Here is a 21,217-nt window from a genome sequence, read left to right as displayed (position 1 = left end):
CAATGATGTAATCTATTCTTAAATTCTCTACTTGCACAATAGATTAGTAACCTGGAATATCAAAGGCTCAAATGTGAACTTCTTTCAGACCCTTCATATTCCATGACATATAAAATGTTTGGTAGAGCTGCTGCCTCCCAGTGCCAGAGAACCAGGTTCAATCCTGACCTTGGGTGTTTTATGTGCAGAGTTTGCACATTCACCCGGTAACCACGTGGGTTTCCTTCTTGTGCTCCAGTTTCCTCCCACATCCCAAAGTCGTGTGGGTTTGTAGGTTAATTGGCCTCCGTAAATGTTGCCCAAGTGTATGGAGAGTGATGCAACAATGGGATAACATAGAACCGGAATGAATGGGTGATTTGTGATCGGCATGGACTCGGTAGGCTGTTGGGCTTATTCCCATGCTGTATCTCTAGACTAAACATGCTGTGTGTGTTTGGTATGAGTGCAATTTCTGTGAAGGACACCTTTTAAGTTTCCTCCTGATCTCATTCCATCTGTGGTCAAAACCAATATTTCTGATAACTGGAGCCATGTTGATGGGTTTAATCCTGACCACCAGTGCCATCTCTGTTGAGTTTGTACCTTTTTGCTACACCCACGTGGGTACTCTGGGTACTCTGGTTGTCTCCCACATCCCAAATCTGTACTGATGGACGAACTGGCTACTGTAAATCACCTCTGGGGATGATGAGTGGTGAGAGATTCAGTGGGATGTTAATGGGTATGTCAGAGAGAGTAGGTAGCAGGAAATAGATTGGAGAATGGGATTGATGGGATTATTCTAAGCCAGCATAAACCTGATGGAATGATTGTCAAAAGGAGATATGAGATATAGAAATATTAGAAGGAGATGCTTCTTAAAATCTGGAAAGAAGTTCATGGATTATGTTTGTTCCAAAGAGATCACGAAGAGCACACTTGTTGATTGTAGAGGACAAGGTTCCCAACAACCATTGGCAAGATAATGATTGGTTTCCCAGGGAGGAAATGCCCCACACTAGAAGTCATAGCTGTCAGGTGAGAGGAGGAGCAAAGGAGATGTGTGAGGCAAGTTATTTACACAGCAGGTGCCTGGGATTTGCCGGCAGGGGTAGTGGTGGAAGCAGATATGATAAAGGCGTTTAAAAGGCTTTCAGATATGCATATGTATATGCAGGGAATAGAGGGATTTGGGTCACATGGAAGCAGAAAGGATTAGTTTCATTTGATATCATGTTTGGCACAGACATTGTGGGCTGCACTTCTGCTGCACTGCTCTTTGTTCTAAATAATAAGTCCTTATTTGGCAATTTTGCTCAAAGCTCCTGAACACATGACGGGAATCCTAACTACTGAAGACAAGACCCACTGGTGTGATGGAGATCGGGGCGAGATGGAGTGCAGAAGCACGAATGCAAACAAAAGGTAAAGTGGTAGCTGAGCTGTTTATCTTTCATCAATACAAAATCAAAATGTAGCTAGGTAACTCCTTCACACAGCTTGCTCCTAATTATTGCCTGTAACTAGTTTAATTAATTGACTGTTAAATTATGTTTCTAATTAACATCTATGTCCACCTTACAATACACACTGAGACATGATGTCATAATAAAAACAGATCTCAACGCAGGATGACAAGTTCTCAAATTAACTACAATTTTTACAGCATTTTCTACATGACAAACTGTCCCAAGGCACTTTGCAGATCTGGGTACAGTTAATTGTGATAGGACTGTGGATAAGTAGGGTGCCAGTGATCCCTTCATTCATTGAGCCAACACATAAAACGTCAGTTCTGCAAACATGATCAGACAGAAATGCACTTATACATGAAAGAAAATATCCAACAATGTCGTCTTTTCCCAAGGGCAGGAAATTCAGTGATATAAGACTATTTATTAAAAATCTTTTTATTTTGTTTAAAAAAGCAATGCCCTTTCAGAATAGTTTTGCAGCATTCAGAACACTTTTATAGGTACTCTCTGGTGAATCCAACACAGTTCTGCCCTGGAGATACATAAAGATGTCAATCCCATTGTAACACCTCTCCAAATCAGGCTTGGGGATGCCCGTTGTTGGAAATTCCTGGGGCAACATGCAGTGCCTAAATAAGAGGCTTGCCAAAGTAAGTAACTTCTTAACACTCTCCTCTCCACTAACAATACTGCCAGCATCCACTCCCTACCCAATCCCCAGTGCCAACTGCCAATCTGCCAACCTCCACCCAATAATCAATCTCCCAATACTGCCATTCCCCACCCCTCCCCAAATCCTGAACTCTGCCATTCCCCACTCCCTCCCTAATCCCCCATCACTGCCATTCCCCACCTCCTCCCCAATCACCCAACACTGCCCATCTCCACCGCATTCCCAATCTCCCAACAGTGCCAGCATCCATTGCCCCGTTCCTAGTTCCCCTCCATTGCTAGCCTCCATTTATGTATTTGCATCCCATAGTTCCAGGACTTTTTTCTTTTTCTATTGTGCTCATTCCTCTCCCTCTCTTTACATTGTTTGAGACAGAGGAATGAGCGTAATTATGAGCATAATTATGAGCGTTTCTCACATTCCCTAGATGACACCACAAGTGAATGTGTCACCTGGACGACCTTGATCTCCATCCTATCACAAGCATTCCTTTATCTCTCCACTCTTCCTCCGTTTCTGCAAAATAAAATCCACGTTTCCAGTTCTGAGGGTGCCACACTACCGCAGCTGGTAGGGCTTTTGCCTCACATCTCCAGGGCCTGCGGCTCGATCCTGCCCTCCAGAACAGTCCGCAGCCAGCTGGGTTTCCTTCAGACATGTAGGTTGGTTAATTCTCTGCTGTAAATTTCACCCGGAGACTAGGTGAATGGAAGGAGAATCAGGGTGGATTTGATGGGCATCTAAAAGGGAACAGTTTGCAGAGAAATAAATTGGGACTTGATGGAGCTACTTTATGAACTGACATAAACCATAAGGGCCGAATTCTGGTGTCATAAGAAAAATATCGGAAAAGACAAGATGAAAGACTATTCACCTGAAAGATTAACTCTGTTTCTCCGCCCAGAAGTGCTGCTTGATTTTCAGGATGTTGTTCTTATTTCAGCTGTAACATGCTTTGGCCTGCTTCCACTATAATTTACAGCACCGAATGAGTGGTTATGCAGTCTTTATAAATCATCCAAAGTATTTGCAGAGATGATTGTCTCTGTTCTGCTAAAACAAATGTGTCTGTGAATTATGACTGTAATGGAGGCAGATAATTTTCACTAAATGCAGAAAATGCCAGAACCACGAGTTATATCTCATAATTGTCACATATTAGCTTCTCGTGGTTAGTCACAGTAGTTTTGAAATTCTTTTGTGAGGTAGTATAGCAACATAGTACAGCAAAAGACATTTGGATAGACACATAGTTAGAAAAGATATATCCCTCTATATCCCTCTGGGCCAAGTGCAGGCTGGTGCGACTAGTGTAGATGGGGCGTCTTGGTCAGCATGGACTAGTTGGGCTGAAAGACCACTTTCCATGCGGCATGACTTTGTGACTCTATGCAACATTTTTGTATGCTGTAGTGCGAATTTGTTTACAAAGTTTGATCCTAAATGTGATCATCTAATTACCAATCTGTCCATGTAAGATGTAAAATATGTCCGGTCCTGATGTATATGCACAATAGCTTCCAACAGCACGCAATACATACTTGCGTGTGTTCATCAAATTCATCCATACATCCCAGTCTGTGCATATCAAAGGGCCAGGCGTGAACTTGTGGGCTCTTCCAATGTCACCTGCTCATGTTGGTGCTTCAAAGCTTGAAATCAACTATGTGGAAACATCTAAAATCATCTTATCTATTTACCGCTGCAGGTGAAGACCTGTAGCAAAGGATGTGTCTGGATGTGCCTTTACTGTAGCAAAGGATGTGTCTGGATTCATGGCTGTGGAATATTCCATTCAGTTGGATATTGATACACCACCCTTCCCTCATGGAAACGTCTCTGTGAACAAATACATGTGACCATAATTGAATTGGGCAGTGGTCCATATGTGGAAAGGCCCAGAGGCCATGCAGGACAAGGAGACGGTGGATCCTGTTGGATTGCTCCTCCAAGCAGATTGTCATTTGGCAGGTTGCTTCATGATGAAAATTCGCAAATAAGCGTCAAGGCATTGCTTGGTAGGTGGTGAGAAGGGGGCTCCCTATTATGCACAGATGGAGGCTCAATCCCATCGCATGCTGCCAGCGAGTTGAATGTGGTGCAGATATGATCACCACCCATCTCACTGTGGACTATGCTTTCCAATAAAGGGTGGAAATGGATTCTATTGTCTTTGATGAGATTCTTCCCAAGCAGATACACAACTCTGTGCTATAGAAGCTGTCCCCAGGGACCTAAACTGAGTCATTAAGTGACCACTGCTGGAAGATCATTAACGTAGTGTAGGGGACATTTTGGTCTGCCCAAAACCTGTTGGTCTCGCAGTCTAGGAGATGTTCGCATGCAAATACTGCTGAGTCCAAGGAGCAGAAGTGCATGCTAAGGGATGCACTAACATTCGGTGCAGCCACAGCAAAGGTTCAATAAGGGAAGACAACAGTCTAGAGTCCAATCACTACTAAGGTGCTGGACCATGTGTGATAGTCTCTCAAATACTTAATGGATGCTATGTTCAAGGCCAAAGTAACATGAGGTTGATATATTTTAAAGGAATGCACTGAATTGTTTAATGCAATGAATGAAGATAAGGGCATGCCCCAATTGTGTTACCAAATAATCTATGAATATAGTTTGGGGAAAATAATTACCTCTCACTGCATTCCTGGGATGCTCCAACTGTACACCAGTCCTTTTGTGACTTTGATACTCCTACACCAACACCCAAATGACATCCTATCCACATCCAGCAGGCAATTGTAAATCCATTCTCCCAAATGATTGCAACCATTCCCTCTCTGATGTCCCATCACTGCATGAAGTTCTGACCTATGTGACACTGGTCTCACTTGACTCCTCACCTCCATCCCTTGGCTTGTTATCCACATCCCCCATGTTCATCTACTTAACACAGTGACCGGATACGTAGTGGAGGGACGTCTGAACCAAATCCTTTGGACACAAACTTTGGATCTTGTGCACAATGAAGAATTGAAGCAGGATGTCCTGCAGGGGCATCGAGATGGACGTCACTCCAGCCAACTCAAGCATGTGCCAGCCTTTGACTTTGGCACCTAAGAAAAGTGGTTTGTTTTCAATAACTTACATGGCAAGAGAGTCCGGTTCGTTTGGTTGTGGTTAATCAATCCGTGTTTTTGAGCAATTCAGGAACAAGCCACAGAATGGTCAGTTCTCAATGAGGCCAATACCACTGTGAAAACAAACATACCATCCATCTTTTCCATCACTCTATCTATGTGTGTTGCTACTTCTCGGGAGCTATACACTTGAACACCAAGTTGTTTCTATCACAAACAACAGAGGTCCCAGCACAGATCCCTGTGGAACTCCACTTGTCACAGACTATCAGCCAGCATAACACTCTTACACTACAACCATCTGTTTTCAAAAGTAAACCACTTCTGAATCCAAACAAAACACGTCACTGTGGATCCCATGCATCTTAATCTTCTGGATCTGCCTACCATGTGGAACTTTATCAAATGCTTTACTAAGATCCATGAAGTCAACATCCACTGCCCTACCTTCATCAATCATCTACGTTACGTCCTCAAGAAACTCAGTCAATACTCAGTTAAGAGTCTTTTAGGTGTGTGTGTGTGTGTGTGTGTGTGTGTGTGTGTGTGCGCGCGTGCGTGCGTGCGTGCGTGCGTGCGTGCGTGCGTGTCCACCCGTACAAGGCCCATGTAGTAGCTGGTGTGTAATTGCTACCTGATATTAAAAGTAAGTTAAATGAAATTAATAAAACTGCAGATACTGGAAATCTAAAATAAAATCTGAAAATATTAGCAACACTCAGCAGGCCAGGCAGCATTGGCCCTCCGTACTTTGTACTCACCTGTTTCCTCTCTTTCCCAATAGTGAAGGGGACTGTAACATTAACTGTGTTTCTCTTTCCACAAGTGCTGCAGGAGCTACTAAGTGTTTCCAACGCTCCTGTTTATATTTCACTATTTATTATTAAAAGAAACCACACACAGGCAACTTTCACTCCACAAGTGACAACCCCCTGCACAAATACAAAGGCACATACACATCCACACAGATGCCCCATTACAAATGCTTTTGCATGGACATGTAGATACAGTTGCACAGGGGACTGAGAATGAAAGGTTTTTAGATGCAAGCGCTGGTGCTCAAACACAGCAATGTCAAATGGATTATAATTATCGTTGTTTCAAGCATATCATTACTGCCTGATATCATGATCAAAGCAATCTGAATATTTTTCATTCCATCTATAGTAATGGGCAAGCATTGACATCTGACAAATACACAAAAGCTCTTTAGTTACATCTTGGAACCCTCAGCGGTGTCAACATGTCTGTATCTCACTGAGATATTTACTTCTAAATGCATCCAGTGTTAAGCTGTAACTAAGGACAAAAAGAACCACAGTACAATCCTTGCACCTAAATTAACAATGAGGCAAGTATTCTTTATGGCACTGTGCAAAGTAATAACAGGTGCAAAAAGGAAAGATGAAGGAAAGGTTGCTAAGGATATTAAAGCTAACAGCGGAGATTTTTAGAAATGCATTAGAAATAAACAGATAAAAGGAAATTAGGGCCCATTAAGGACTGATGCAGATGAGACTATAATGCATAATGGATAATAAGGAAAATGCTGACTTGTATAATGATTGCAGTGGGAGGCTCAATTAAATAAAATTGGGAATGTGTTGCGTGATTACCCCATGCTCTTTCAACCAGGTGTATGCCACGGATGAAGCTTGTGCTGTCTGCTCATTAGAATGGTTTCAGCGATCCACTTATTGCCTTTCAGCGTCACAACATTGCTGAACTTTGAGAGTAGTTGGACGGTTGTTGCTGCTCAAACCCATGCCGCCAGCACCTCTGATAGAGGTGGGCCAATGTGCCTGGAATGTGGAGCTCTTTGCAAAAGTCTTTGCAGCTTGCTGGAAGAGACTGCAAAACACAGGCAAGAACGATACCTACATTTCAAATGGATGAGGCCCTTGCTGAATGAGGGGGAGAGGGAGAGAGAGGTTCCATATCAGGAGATGCCGAGAAGCTCCACGGACCAAAGGCTGAAACAGGGAAGAGATAGCAGTGGACGTGTGGGCAAGGAATGCAGACTCAAGGCCCTGAATGCAGTGATGCTATAAGTTCAGTGAGCTCCTAGTCTGCTCAAGGTCAGCGAAGGCTTAGCCACTGGCCCCAAACATCCACATCACAGTCTCAGATTACAGGCCCACGTGACAGTCTGCACCATTCAGGAAATGTCCTTCATCCTTTTGATTTTCAGTTTGCCAAGACATCCAACTTGGCCACACTGTGGATGAATTTGAGGAAGGATATTCTTGCTATTGAGGGCGTGCAGCATAGGTTTACTAGGTTAATTCCCGGAATGGCGGGACTGTCATATGTTGAAAGACTGGAGCGACTAGGTTTGTATACACTGGAATTTAGAAGGATGAGAGGGGATCTTATCGAAACGTATAAAATTATTAAGGGGTTGGACACGTTAGAGCCACGAAACATGTTCCCAATGTTGGGGGAGTCCAGAACCAGGGGCCACAGTTTAAGAATAAGGGGTAGGCCATTTAGAACAGAGATGAGGAAAAACTTTTTTAGTCAGAGAGTTGTGAATCTGTGGAATTCTCTGCCTCAGAGGACAGTGGAGGCCAATTCTCTGAATACATTCAAGAGAGAGCTAGATAGAGCTCTTAAGGATAGCAGAGTCAGGGGGTATGGGGAGAAGGCAGGAACGGGGTACTGATTGAGAATGATCAGCCATGATCACTGAATGGCGGTGCTGGCTCGAAGGGCCGAATGGCCTTCTCCTGCACCTATTTTCTATTGTCTAATATAAAGTGAGTGAGGATCTGAGACTAGCTGTTACCTGCTCAGATACCAACACTGTGTACTACTGAGGTTAGCAAAGGAGCCCAGCTAGCAGCTCCCTGAAGGGCAAGGTAGCAAATTAGTTGCAGAATTAGGATTTTAAGGCTACAACATACAAAAAGAGGCAGATGTGTGCTTAGTGTACTGGTAGAACTGCCTGCAAAATGAGTCTAATATTAAGGTGAGTGGATGAGTTTGGCACCAATCTTGCCCTGGAGCTTCCAAGGCAGCACAAGCATTAGCCATCCATCTCGGGCTGCAGCCAATATGGCAGAGTTCAACGAGGCTCACTCTAGAATGTTATTCTAGTGCAGCTATCTAGAATGCTTGATAGCATCCTTCACCAGCCCACACCTCCATGGCTGTGGTTCCACTAAGTATGAACCTGCTGTCTCTATTGAGATGACAGCACTTGTCACCTCAGGAAACTAATGATCTCATCAAATAGTGCTAGAGTGGGTTAAATAGATTGATGGTTGGAGAAGAGCACCAGTGTTTAAATGTCCAGCGGCAGAGTTGCTACCTTACAGTGCTTTCAGCACCGGAGGCCCGGGTTCAATCCCGACTACGGGTGCTATCTGTATGGAGTTTGTACGTTCTCCCCGTGACTGCATGGGATGTTAGTTCAGAATAAAATCATTTTCCTTTGCAAAAGCATGGAAATATGAAATTGTTTCTTAAACGTAATACTTTGTGTTGTTAGCTAAGATTATATGGTCTGCATTCCTTAACTGTACAAATTATTTACAAAGTTCCTCGCTTTCTATTTAGAAAACTTTTTTTTTTATTGGTGGCTTTGCAATGCAAGATTTTATTTTCTTTTTAACGTGAATATTGAATATTTCAATTTCATATCTTGATAAGATTTTATGATCAGACTGTATTTCCTACTACATTCACGATGTAGAAAATGGTAACAAAAGTGACTGTCAAAGTACTGGCTGTCTTAGTTTCATTTATAATGGAAAGCACACAGTCGATTGGCTCCTTAACCACCCCACTGCCAAAAATTATTCTTTACCACCAACAAATGCTGGCATTATCAGTGTATGACACTTCCTGAAAAATAATAAATCAAATAAGCCACAAGAAACAGGGCCAGTTGTGCGTGTGCAGATCTTTGAATGAGAAATGTAAGTAGTTCATCCCCCAGAGCCTTGCGACGTGCTGCTTTTCAAGTAGCTATCCAATTCCCCTTTGGAAGTAACTGTTGAATCTGCCTCACCGCCCTTTCAGGCTATATATTCCAGCTTCTGACAACTTGCTGATGACAAAGATTCTTCACTTCCTCCCAGGATTTTTTTTGGCAATTATCCTTAACCTTTCTCCTCTGATTACAACTCTTCTGCCTGTGGAAACAACTCCTTCCAATCAACTCTTTTAAATCCCCTCTTAATCACTGTTGTAAACACTTAACAACAAGCAAATATTTAGAGGGGAGGTTTTAAGATTCTGCATATTAGGGGGGTATATATTCGGCCAGATGCCCCTACCATCCCCTGCATTGTCTGAGTGAAAGAATACATAGACCCTGAATATTTCAACAGCTTCCACTGATGGGAGAATTTTGTAGTGATTTCTCTTTGATAATAGCTATATATTTGGCTAAACAAAACGTGCAAAATTTCTTAGAAGAATTCATGGCAACGCAGGTCAGCTGTTCAATTGTTTAGCATTTCCAATCATCCCCAATCCTCACAAGCCTGAGAACAGCAGATCAAACATACAGTCGCACTGCAACACGTGAAGTCAGTCATAGAGCCATGCAGCATGGAGCTAGGCTCTTTGGCCCAACTCTTTCCATGCCAACCAAGATGCCCCATCCAAACTAGTCCCATTTGCCAATGACTGCCCCATATCTTTCTGTACCTTACCTACCATGTACCAGTCCAAATGTCTTATAAATGTTGTTATTGTACGACCCTCGACCATCTCCTCTGGTAGGTCATTCCATATACTCACCACCCTCTGCATGACAGTTACCCCTTACTTTCCCATTATTTGTTTTCCACACTCACCATAAACCTTTGCCCTGTAATTCTTAATCCTCCTACCCTACAAAAAATATGCCATGCATTCACCCTATCTATTCCCCTCATGCTTTTGTACACCTCAGTCTCCTGCACTCCAAGGAATAAAGTCTGAGTCTGCCCAACCTCTCCCTTTAGCTCGGGCCCTTGCGTCCTGGCCACATCCTCGTAAATCTTCTCTGCACTCTTTTTCCGCCCTTCCTTATTCCAAAGAAGTTGACAGAAGTAATCGTGCACTACGGAAGCTACCGGAGCTATTGGCAAGGAAACAGAAGAAACTCATGTTTTAAAGAGACACTTCCAATTAGAAAGACAGCATTTAATTACAACACAGTAAATTACACTTAGGCTAGTGATAATGTAATGACATTTGAGGATGACAGCCCTCAAATCTGACCATTTCAGCATTAAGCTGCTCATCACTGGTGGAAAGCTGGCAGGCTGACAATCTGATGGTACTGTCAACTCAATTCATAATTAATATATATTTACCAAATTAATTGCTGAAAAATCTGAGCCGTTGCTTGCCATAAAAACAGAAGCTAAATTCATTGACTCTTGGCTCTGCTTACTCCTAATAACTGTGCTGTCAGCTTAATGAGAATGGTGAGTGGGCCATGTTTGAGTTGCATGACAGACAAATTGCTCTGCTATACAGAATGATACAGGGAAGTTAAGAGAAGAAAAGAAATATGTCATTGTCTGGTGACAGCAACAATCGAGCCCTTGTCTTGGAAACTTTAGTCTCATTCTTAAATACATGAAAGGGTGGATGAAGAATCTTTGTGGTAATCCTTAAAATACTTTTTGGATTTCTGACCAAGGTTGCTATTCTCAAATATCTGCCCCAACTGTTTCTTTGGAAAGATTAAAATGATCGTGTTGTCGTGGGTGACAATGACAATTGTAGTTACTGGCCGATCCCTACATCTCTGACCCAGTGCCACTGCCAGGACAATGGGCCTTCAAGATCAAGATAAGACTCAATATATATTTAAGAACTTGATACTTGAAAGGCACAAGATGGCGCTGAAAACGTGGCAGCTCTTTGTGTGCTGCCTCAGAAATAATGCACTATTTTTAAACTGCACTACACAAGAAGCTACTAAATTATCAGGGTGACCAGAACTCCATGTAATACTCTAGATGTGGCATAATCAAAGTTTTATAAAGCTGGAACATGACTTCCAGAATCGTATATTCAATGCCTTGACCAATGAAGACAACTATAGCATTTGCCCCCTTCAACCCTACATCTACTTGTGTTGCCACTTGCAGGGAGATATGGACTCGGAACCCTAGGCTCCTCTGTACATCAATAATATCAAGGGCCTTGCCATTAACTGTCTAATTTTACCTTACATTCGACCTCACAAAGTTGCTTCCACATTTGCTTGGATTAAACTCCATCTGCCATTTCTCCACCCATAACTGTAACTGATCTGAATCCACAATATCCTTTCACAGCCTTCCTCACTGTTCACAACTCCGCCTCGGTCTGATGAAGGGTCTTGACCCAGTGTCACCTATTCCTTTTCTCCAGAGATGCTGTCTGACCCGCTTAGTTACTCCAAAATTTTGTGTCTGGCTTCAGTGTAAACTAGTATCTGCAGCTCCTTCTTACACATTTTGTCCACCAATTTTGGTGTTGTGCGCAAACTGACTGGTCTGCTGGGAGTAGCACAGGTTGTGCAGTCTCACAGCAACGGGAAGGAAGGACCTTCGATATCTCTCCTTCACACACTTGGGGTGAAGGAGTCTGTCACTGAAGGAACTACTCAGTGCAGTGACAGTGTCCTGCATGGGGTGGGAGTCGTTGTCCAGCAGCGATGTTATCTTTGCCATCATCCTCCTCTCTCCCACCACCTGCACTGAGTCGAGGCGGCAACCCAGGACAGAGCTGGCCTTCCCGATCAGCCTATCAAGTCTCTTCCCCTCCGCTGCTGAGATGCTGCTGCTCCAGCAGACCACTCCATAGAAAATGGCTGATGCCACCATAGTGTTGTAGAAAGTCCTTAGGAGTGCCCCCTGCACTCCAAAGGACCCGAGTCTCCTCAGCAGGTAGAGTCTGCTCTGGCCCTTTTTGTACAGTGCATTGATATTTTCGGTCCAGTCGTTTATTGTTAACGCGAACTACTCAGGTACTTATAAGAGTCCACCCTCCCGATGTCCATTCCCTGGATGTTCACCGGTGTCGGGGGGACCTGGCTGCGCCTGCGGAAATCCACCACCAGCTCCCTGGTTTTCCCCGCGTTGATCCGGAGGCGGTTCCGCTGGCACCAGTCCACAAAGTCCCCGGTCAGTTCTCTGTACGCCCTGTCATCGTCGTCTGTGATGAGGCCGACGATGGCAGAGTCAACAGAGAACTTCTGTAGATAGCAGTTTGCTGAGCTGTGCCTGAAGTCCGCAGTGTACAGGGTGAACAGGAAAGGAGAATGAATCCAAATTCATTCTCCGCTGTTTGTGTCAAAGGAGCAGAACTCAAGTTGTACATCCTCCAATGAAGCATGTTATACCCATGCCACTGAGGGTGGACTTCTAGCTCAAAATCTGCAGTGTTTATTTTCAGATTGAAACATGTTTTATTTTCTTCTGGAATGAAGTAGAGCACCATCTGCTGTTCGTACAGCCAGGACGCAGGAGCTGAAAAGAACCAATATCACATTTATTTTTGTAACCTCCTCCCAAAGTAGATAACCTCACTTTTTCCGAGTTTATATCCCCATCTGTCAACTTTTTGCCCTCTACCTATCTCCCTTTGAAAGCTTTGTGTGATATTCCTCGCAACTTGGAATGCATCTATTTTGTGGCTTCAGCAGATTTAACTGCAGCACACATGGTCCCTTCAACCAAGTCATCTATTTAGATTACAAATAGTTATAGCCCACTTGTTACTGATTAATAATCTCAATTTGATCCATTTATGCCAACTCTGTTTTCTCATGGTTAGCCTTTTCCCTGTCCATGTAAATACATTGCTGCCAACTCCGAGCACCTTTATCATGCACAGTAACCTTTTAGTGGTGCACAAACATCAGCAGCAGAGTATGTTTCTACCTAGATATTGATTAAAGCAGCGAGAACTTCCAACATTTCTGGTCTTATTTTAGATTCCTAAAGTCCATAGGATTTTGTTTTTTTAACGTGTAAATAATATCATCTTCTATACATTATGGGCAGGAATTCTGTGAAAATGCTGAGCTTCAATGTATGCAAACTACATGACCCTGAATGGCCCAGGTAACTGGAAGGAAAAGAGCAGATCAAATATTGTTTACAAGCTGTAAATCTTGCAGTCAGTCTGTTGTATATATGGCAGAAGATTTTGTCATCGATAAATTATGGAAATACATTTTTTTTGCATCAAGGGTCCCTTTAAGCTGCCTCTGAAAGGTGATCATGTAATTAAGCATAATTCTGTGAATTAGAGAAAATGTTCCCCTGACTTGTCCATGGAGTGATAGTTTTGCTAATGGATTGCCCTTGTCTACAGAACAGTGAAATTAAGGCCCGAGGACTTGTTGGGTGGGTCGAAATCCTGTCAGCTCAAGAGGAATGTTACATAGGATGACAATGGAATACCATGTTATGGTGTTATCAAGTTTTGTCTGTGCTGTAATGGAGTATTTTCCAATGTGAATAAATGGCAGTAATACCATGCAAAATTTAGACATTTTATTCTGAAAATAACTTGCAGTTCTCACAAGGATGCAGGCTGGTTGCATTTTATCATAAAGTTTGTACAGATAAGCCACGATCACTGTAATTTTGGATTTGCATTGCAAACTTCATTATAAATAACTGACAATAAGTTTCTTCTTTATGGTCAGATTCAAGCAATTCACAAACTATAATCTTGAGTGTTGATTTAGTGCTTCCTTTTGCTAAATATAGAAAGACTAGCTTCCACCCTGCTCGTGCAGATGGCTGGCAAGTAATCAAATTAAAAGAATACAGTAATGTATATCATTATATAATAATGTATATAAAGACCTGGTTTGGCAATTCGAACGCCCAGGAACGACGAAGATTGCAAAAAGTGGTGAACACTGCCCAACCTTCATGGGCTCTGACCTTCCCACCATCGAAGGGATCTACAGGAGTCACTGCCCCAAAACTCAGCTTCCATCATTTTGCATATTATGATATAATCTACTGACATTAAAAAAATTGTTCCCAACGTTAGGTTGAATAGAAGAGGATTTTTTTTCCATAAAAATGTGGGAAGACAGCAGGACTAACCATGATACATTTTATTTTGAGGGAGGGAGAAGAAAAGTAACAAGGAAAGGAAAATCGTCTCACCATGTGATTCCAAACTCAAAGTCAAACCCACAGTCAAAGTCTAAGTTTGATTCATAGTTAAGAAAACCTAACCATTCTGTGGCTGAGTATGTACCCAAACATGAGAAGAATATTGTGGGACTTCTACATTTCTCTGCTGCAAATTTATTGCAGGTATTATTGATAAAATAAACAGAAGTCCATCCTCATTATTAGTGACAACCTCTACATCAGCACAACGAGATCCAGCCGAGCCTGGATGAAACAAAATACGGAATTGGTGGATTTGTTGAAGAATCACTTTCATTCAAAATCAAAGTCCAAGTATAATTCACAGTTTAAAACAAACTGAACTGAACCACGTTTGTAGCTAAATTGAGGAAGTTATTCCAGGCAAAAACATTCTTACCCTAAAGGGCAGATGTGGCTTCAATCATGTCCAGATTGGGAGGCTGGTATCAGCAAACGTTAATCTAACATTTGATAATGCAGTAAAATTTGTACAAGCAGCGGAATTGGCAAGTACAAACAAATAGTACTTGCAAATGAGATTAGCCTCTCACATGAAACAGCAGCACATTGGACTAGTGGAAACACGCACTATTTTGAAACAAACTGAACATCATTTTAACCAGGTAAACAAAAGCTGTTTACTATCATCTAGGGCAACCTGCTTCACAATCCACAACTCTTCAAATCTGTCGCACATCTGTCTTAGTTCTGGCATTTGTTCCAACCATCTGCCTGTCACAACCCTCCCTCACCTGGGGATCGGTGGCGCAGTGGTGGAGTTGCTGCCTTACAGCTCCAGAGACCCATGTTCCATCCCGACTGCGGGTGTGTTTGTACAGTGTTTGTACGTTTTCCCCTGACAGCGGGGTTTTTTTCCGGGTGCTCTGGTTTCCTCCCACATTCCAAAGATGTACAGGTTTGTAGGTTAATTGGCTTTGGCCAGCTGTAAAGTAGTCACTAATGTGTAGGATAGTGTTAGTGTACAGGATGATCGCTGGTCGGCACGGACAGGGTGGGCTGAAGGGCCTATTTCCACATCGTATCTGTATCTCTAAAGCCTGTGTTGAATGCCACTCTTTGTCCTGTCTCTCCCCTTTTCTAACTTTCTCTCCTCCCCCCCGCCCCCCCTCCCCCCCCCACCATCAGTCTGTAGAAGGCCCCATCCATGTTCTCCAGAGATGCTGCCTGACCTGTTGAGTTACTCCAGCAATTTACGTCCTTCTGTTCGGTCTGAATGCTGATTAAGGCAAGAAAAGTGTTACATGACTGGTGTAAGAGTATACAACAATAAACATGAAATCAAGGAAACAAATTAAAAGTAAGAAATTAAACAAGGCATTCAAAATTTCCAGAGTTGCTGTCAGTAAAGGAAGCATAGGAATATGTATGAAGTTTTTGCACTCCTTAAAGATAAAGGAGCTGACTTAATAAAAGATAAACCACTGACTGTTATCGTGAAAGTGAATGGGAGAGGTGTGATAAGTGAGCTTGACACAGGTTGCAGTTTTACACTTGTGTAGCAGACTGAATATGCAACTGGGTGGTCGGAAAAAAAAGAAGACCTTGTGACGTTAACCTGGTGCAGGCTCAGTGGCTACAGGATCCTCACCCAGAATGAAGAGCTCCAACTAGGCAACACATACATAAAGCCACCAATACTCAACTGAACAGAAGCCTGAGCAAATGCCTTATCTGAGGAATTACCTTATTATCGGCACATCCAAATGAGGTCGGTGGGGGGGAGGCATTCATTTATTTACTTGGACTACTTCTTTTAAGAAAAAGGGATATACGTGAAAAGGTTGATTCTAGAAGATTTAGAGTAGAAAATTGTGATCCTCCAGAATGGACTCTCAAGTCAGAGGCTAAAGTAGATGCAATGTCAATATTTGTGTATGGCTGGAACTTTCCTATATAGATTTTGAACAGTTTTAGGTTTTTATCTATGTTTCAAAATGGTAGAGGCATTCACATGTATGCAGAGATTTGACAGCTAACTCAGCGCGGCATTTTGTAGGTGAAGCTTGTTCTGCAATCTCCAAGGGGACTATTGGCGCACACTGCCTAACCACTTAGAATCAGGGTCGCATTTACCAGCACCAGCAGATCTGCAAAGTAGAAGTACATATTGACCACGCAGCAACTAACTCTCAGTTATTTCTTGTTCATAGACTAGCTGGACAATAAAATAAAGACTAATAAATGGATAAGGAACCAGGATGGGACCACAGCATTAGCATTAACATTACGAGGTACAAGATACAACAAATCTGCAAAAGCTGAATTCCGTATTGCGGTTTCCATTTCATTTTCTGTTACCATTCGTTCAGCAAAGAATAGATTTCCAAAGAGCGCAGAGAAGATTTACGAGAATGTTGCTAGGACTTGAAGGGCTGAGATATAGGGAAAGGTTGGGTAGGCTAAGACTATACCTCTTGGAGCGCAGAAGGTTGAGGGGCGATCTCAGATCATGAAGGAATAAATAGGGTGAATGCACAGTCTTGTTCTCAGAGTTGGAGAATCAAGAACCAGAGAACACAAGTTTAAGGTGAAAAGGGAAAAGTTTAATGGGAACCTGAGGGACAACCTTTTCACTCAGAGGATGGTGGGTATATGGAATGAGCCACCAGAGGAGGTAGTTGAGGCAGATACTATGACAGCACTTAAAAGACATTTGGGCAGGTACATGGATAGGAAAGGCTTCGAGGAATATGAGCCAAACGCAAGCAGGGGGGACTAATATAGATGGGGCATCTAGATCGGCTAGGCAAATTGGGCCGAAGGGCCTGTTTAAGTGTTGTATGAATGTATGACTCAATGTTTTGCAATGTCTGGAATGGAGCACAGTATAAACCTCTAAGTGATCAAGTCTCATTCCACTTTACTTTGTGTAGACCTATTTACAACACAAACTCTGATTTTATACTATATTGCAATCATTTTGAAACAAAGTAAACTCTCTCTGAAGCTCTGCTACATTTGGAACACATGAGAAACATCTGTAGGTTTCCTTATTACCAGTAGTTATTGATATAATTTTATAGCTACCATATTAAATTAACAATCCTTATGCATCTGAAGCCCCTAACTGGCATGGTTGAAATTATTGTAAATTCTCTGACAATTAATCCTCCAGCAAGTAATGAATATAAATGATCAAACTATGTTTCTGGAAATTTGCACAGTAGATATCCATTATTGTATTTTAGACCCACAACTTCTTGTTTTATTTACATTAATCAAATATTAAGCCATATTTGCATTTCTTATTTAGAAGTACAGATACCATATCATAGCTCACAAAAGAGCATTATAAAGCATAGAGATCTGTTGTTTGATCATGCAGAGGATAGAGGTAAGGAAATAGCCACTGACAGAACTAATTGGGAAAATAATATTAAAAATCCCAAAACTAGAAGTGCATGCTTGGGATACCCCACAGAGCTCCAGCACCAGTTAACACAATCACACTCTTGACTGCGTTTAACTGAAGAATCAGTACACCAATGAACACTATTGCATTAATGAAATCAAATGCTTTCTTTGGACAGCTTTTTATAGAAAGGCATTTTAAACGGTTGGGCAGTTTTCACTGACATTCCACGATGCAAACAGGAAGAAGAGGGTAATTCTGAAGGTAACACAATAAGATTCTGTAACAGTCACAGGAGTATCGATTACTATAGGCTGATCTGTAGAGCTGAGGGGCTTAAAAGGAGGATTACTACCCTATTTACTCAGTGTCGTTCAGTAGAGATTCCGTTCACTGCAGGCCCTGTTTAATCCGGGTTGAAGTGTGCATTACCCAGGGAGATCAGTGAAAAAGGCAATGGACACTTTTAAATATGCTGTCAGAAAAAATGCAAAGCTATCCAAGAGGGATTTATTTTATGGATTGCTAGAAAATATCTTAATCATTAACCCCAATTACTGATAGATTACACTCAGACTAAATGCATAACCTTTATTCTCATTGATGACTTTAAAACATACACATACAATCCAATTAAATCTAATCCAATTCACTTTAAACCAACCCATTTGTTAAGGCTTTTAACATTTAAGTCACAATAATGCAAAAACAAATCTTAAATCCTCAGACATTGGCTCAATAATTACTCCAATAGGATGGCTGTAATCTCATCTCCTTCTGTTAAACTCAGACTGTTAACCTATGACTTACACCTTAACCCCATTTCAGAATCTGAAACTTTAACCTTCAATTTACCTTGAACCTAACACCAATGGAGAACCAAATAGTTCATTTTGCAACTCTCAGGCAAAAGTTTAGACCATCACAACATGAGAAGGATTTTCTATGGAAATGAACAAGAGGAAAGGATGAAAATAAAAAATACACCATTTCTTTGCAGAGACCAATCAGTGACACTGACACTGGCAAGTGGCAAGTGGCACCTACAGTCAATATTCATTTTTTTAAAGTTTTTCAATAACTCAGTAAACTGTCTGTGTTTTGCAGATAATTGAGAACCGTGGAAATGCATACATCTCCCAAGGAAAATCTGTACACATGCAATACATTTATCCTCTTACAATTTAGATAGTCACTCTAATGCATTTGAAAATGAGTGAGCATTATAGCCTGAGGCACGAGAAAAGAGAGAAGATCATTCGTGTTTCGAATTGGAGTTGGAGCAAAGGGATCAAGGTCAGGGTGGAGTCTGGAGAATGGAGAGACAAAAGCTTAGAACTTGGATCATATAACATCACGTTTTTGTCTGCCATGCTATTCAATTCCAATGAAAAACTCTAATGTACCTGTCTACAATTTGTGTTCTAGTCATCCACGCCTTGGACATGTTGAGCCTGGATGATCTGGTCCTGTGTAGCACCATTCAACGGTCCACAGCACAGGCCACTACACACCTCGATGTATAGCTTCATTCACACATACCTGGTGAGTTCCAATCATGGTCAACTCATGCAGAGGTAGAAGACATGCCTGTAAAGATTCCTTCACTGTGATTTCAAGGGCACCTTTCCTGTTCAGGCAGCATGCTGGTGCTCTGAATTTGACTACGGGAGGATCTTTTAAAGATGGGTATTTAGAAAACTATTCTTTGTCTGCCTCCTACCACTACGCAAATCAAATCCCATCCCCTCATGCACACAATCCTTTCCTGACTATGAGCCTGCCTGTAGACGTGACTGAAAATATCTCCACTCATCAAGTCACTGATGTGGCTTAACAATTCCTTAAACATCTACCTGCCTGCCCTTCACCACAATCCTCAGACCTTTGACCACTGATTAGCTCTCCCCGAGCACACACACTACCCCTGACCACCAGCCTCCCCAGTCACCGATACCATCCTCCATGACTGGTGCCCACTATACCAGCCTCCTTCTTGACTGGATTCTCGCCATCCTCTCCGACCCCCAACAGCCAACTGTTGGTCTAATTCCTCAGCAATCAATCCTATACCCTTTCCCATTCCCAACACTCCGCTCTCCCCACAATGGCTGGGCTGGTCTTCCTAGCTCCAGGCTTGCCCCATTCTCTGCAATTGAGTGGGTGGGCAAAGGTGCCAGCGTGCCACATCCAGTGGCTCATAACATTAATGTGACCTGCCTCTTTCACACCACAGGTCCGTGTACAAAATGCTTTTGGGCCTACTATCAACTGGCTGCTTAATATAACTATCCAGGCTCCAAATAGTTGCTGGAAACAAACTTTCTGCTGGTTAGCGAACAAGGCCAGTTTAAGACTCATCCCCACAGTATTAATAAACTCAACGATCAATGGTGCCATAAATTCCGATCAATGGTGCCATCTTTTGAACAATTTAAGTTGTTGAATTTTATTCATGTGGCCATAACTCAGGATTATAAATTAGGGCTTGGTCGTGCGAGGGCGTCATTGCCTTGATGTTTGCAGTGTTTTTCCATTTTCAACACTTTTTCTCCAGCCTCTTTGCAGTGGGAAAAATCGATGAGCAGTGACTTCGGGTTTAAAAGCCAATAGTGAAGTCTGGTGTTGAGAACCCGTACTAACAAGCTGTGCACCCTGAAGTCACCAGAGATTGGGTGCTGCATTCTGCAGCCAAAGAACATGCACTGGAATAGCAGAGAAAGTGGTTCGGCAATGATGAATCCACTCCAAGGAGAAACAATTCCTTAAGTATTCCCGTCGGGCTGCAGGGTAGAAGGACCCAAGGTAGTCACAAAAGGCTGGAGTAACTCAGTGGCTCAGGCAGCATCTCTGGAGATGTCACACATTCCTTCTCTCCAGAGATGCTGCCTGACGCGTTGAGTTACTCCAGCATTTTGTGTCTACCTGCGATTTAAACTAGCATCTGCCGTTGTTTCCTACACGAGTAGAAGGACCCGTTGGGTCGAGCGGCAGAAGGACACGTCAGGCTGCGGCCATATTCCAGCAGGAGGCCTGGCTCACCCGCTGCGTCATCAGGAAACCCACCCGAGGAAGGACGCCTGTAAAGGGAAGCCACTGTCCAAAGAGAGAAGCTGACGAGCCTGGCCCCCGCTTACTCCCGAGGACCAGAGAACCAGAGAGGAGGGTGGAAGGAGTCGGTGACAGTGGACGCAAGAACAAAGAGTTGGTAAGAAGAACCGGGGTCTTACCTATCGTACCCTCAAGATCGGCTGGCCTTTATGGGATTGTACTTATGCATAGTAATAATTTACTGAACTGTATGCAAAAAAAAATGTCACTGTACCTCCTACCTTGATTCAACCATATACCTGTCTGTCCTTCACCTTAAACCTGTAGCAGGAGAACAAGTAAATATTAATTATCATCTGATAAGAGCTGATACAAAAACAGGCCAAAGCGGAAATCAATGTGCAATGTTTAAAGTGACCTGAATCAACCATAGTTTAAAACAAAGTTTACTA

The 21,217-nt window shown here is 42.6% G+C and overlaps 1 long non-coding RNA gene across 1 annotated transcript; it reads left to right on the top strand.

Annotated features, from left to right (window-relative positions):
• Positions 1–1,325: 1,325 nt before the first annotated feature.
• LOC144601447 (uncharacterized) lies at positions 1,326–19,259 on the top strand. The gene is made up of 3 exons (XR_013548313.1): positions 1,326–1,407; positions 16,513–16,593; positions 19,143–19,259. It is a non-coding gene; the product is annotated as an uncharacterized LOC144601447 (long non-coding RNA).
• Positions 19,260–21,217: the final 1,958 nt, after the last annotated feature.

The sequence above is a fragment of the Rhinoraja longicauda genome, chromosome 16 (genome assembly GCF_053455715.1).
Source record: "Rhinoraja longicauda isolate Sanriku21f chromosome 16, sRhiLon1.1, whole genome shotgun sequence".
Classification (NCBI taxonomy): domain Eukaryota; kingdom Metazoa; phylum Chordata; class Chondrichthyes; order Rajiformes; family Arhynchobatidae; genus Rhinoraja; species Rhinoraja longicauda.
The sequence above is the reverse complement of the archived record's forward strand: the minus strand, read 5'-3'. Positions and strand labels throughout refer to the sequence as shown.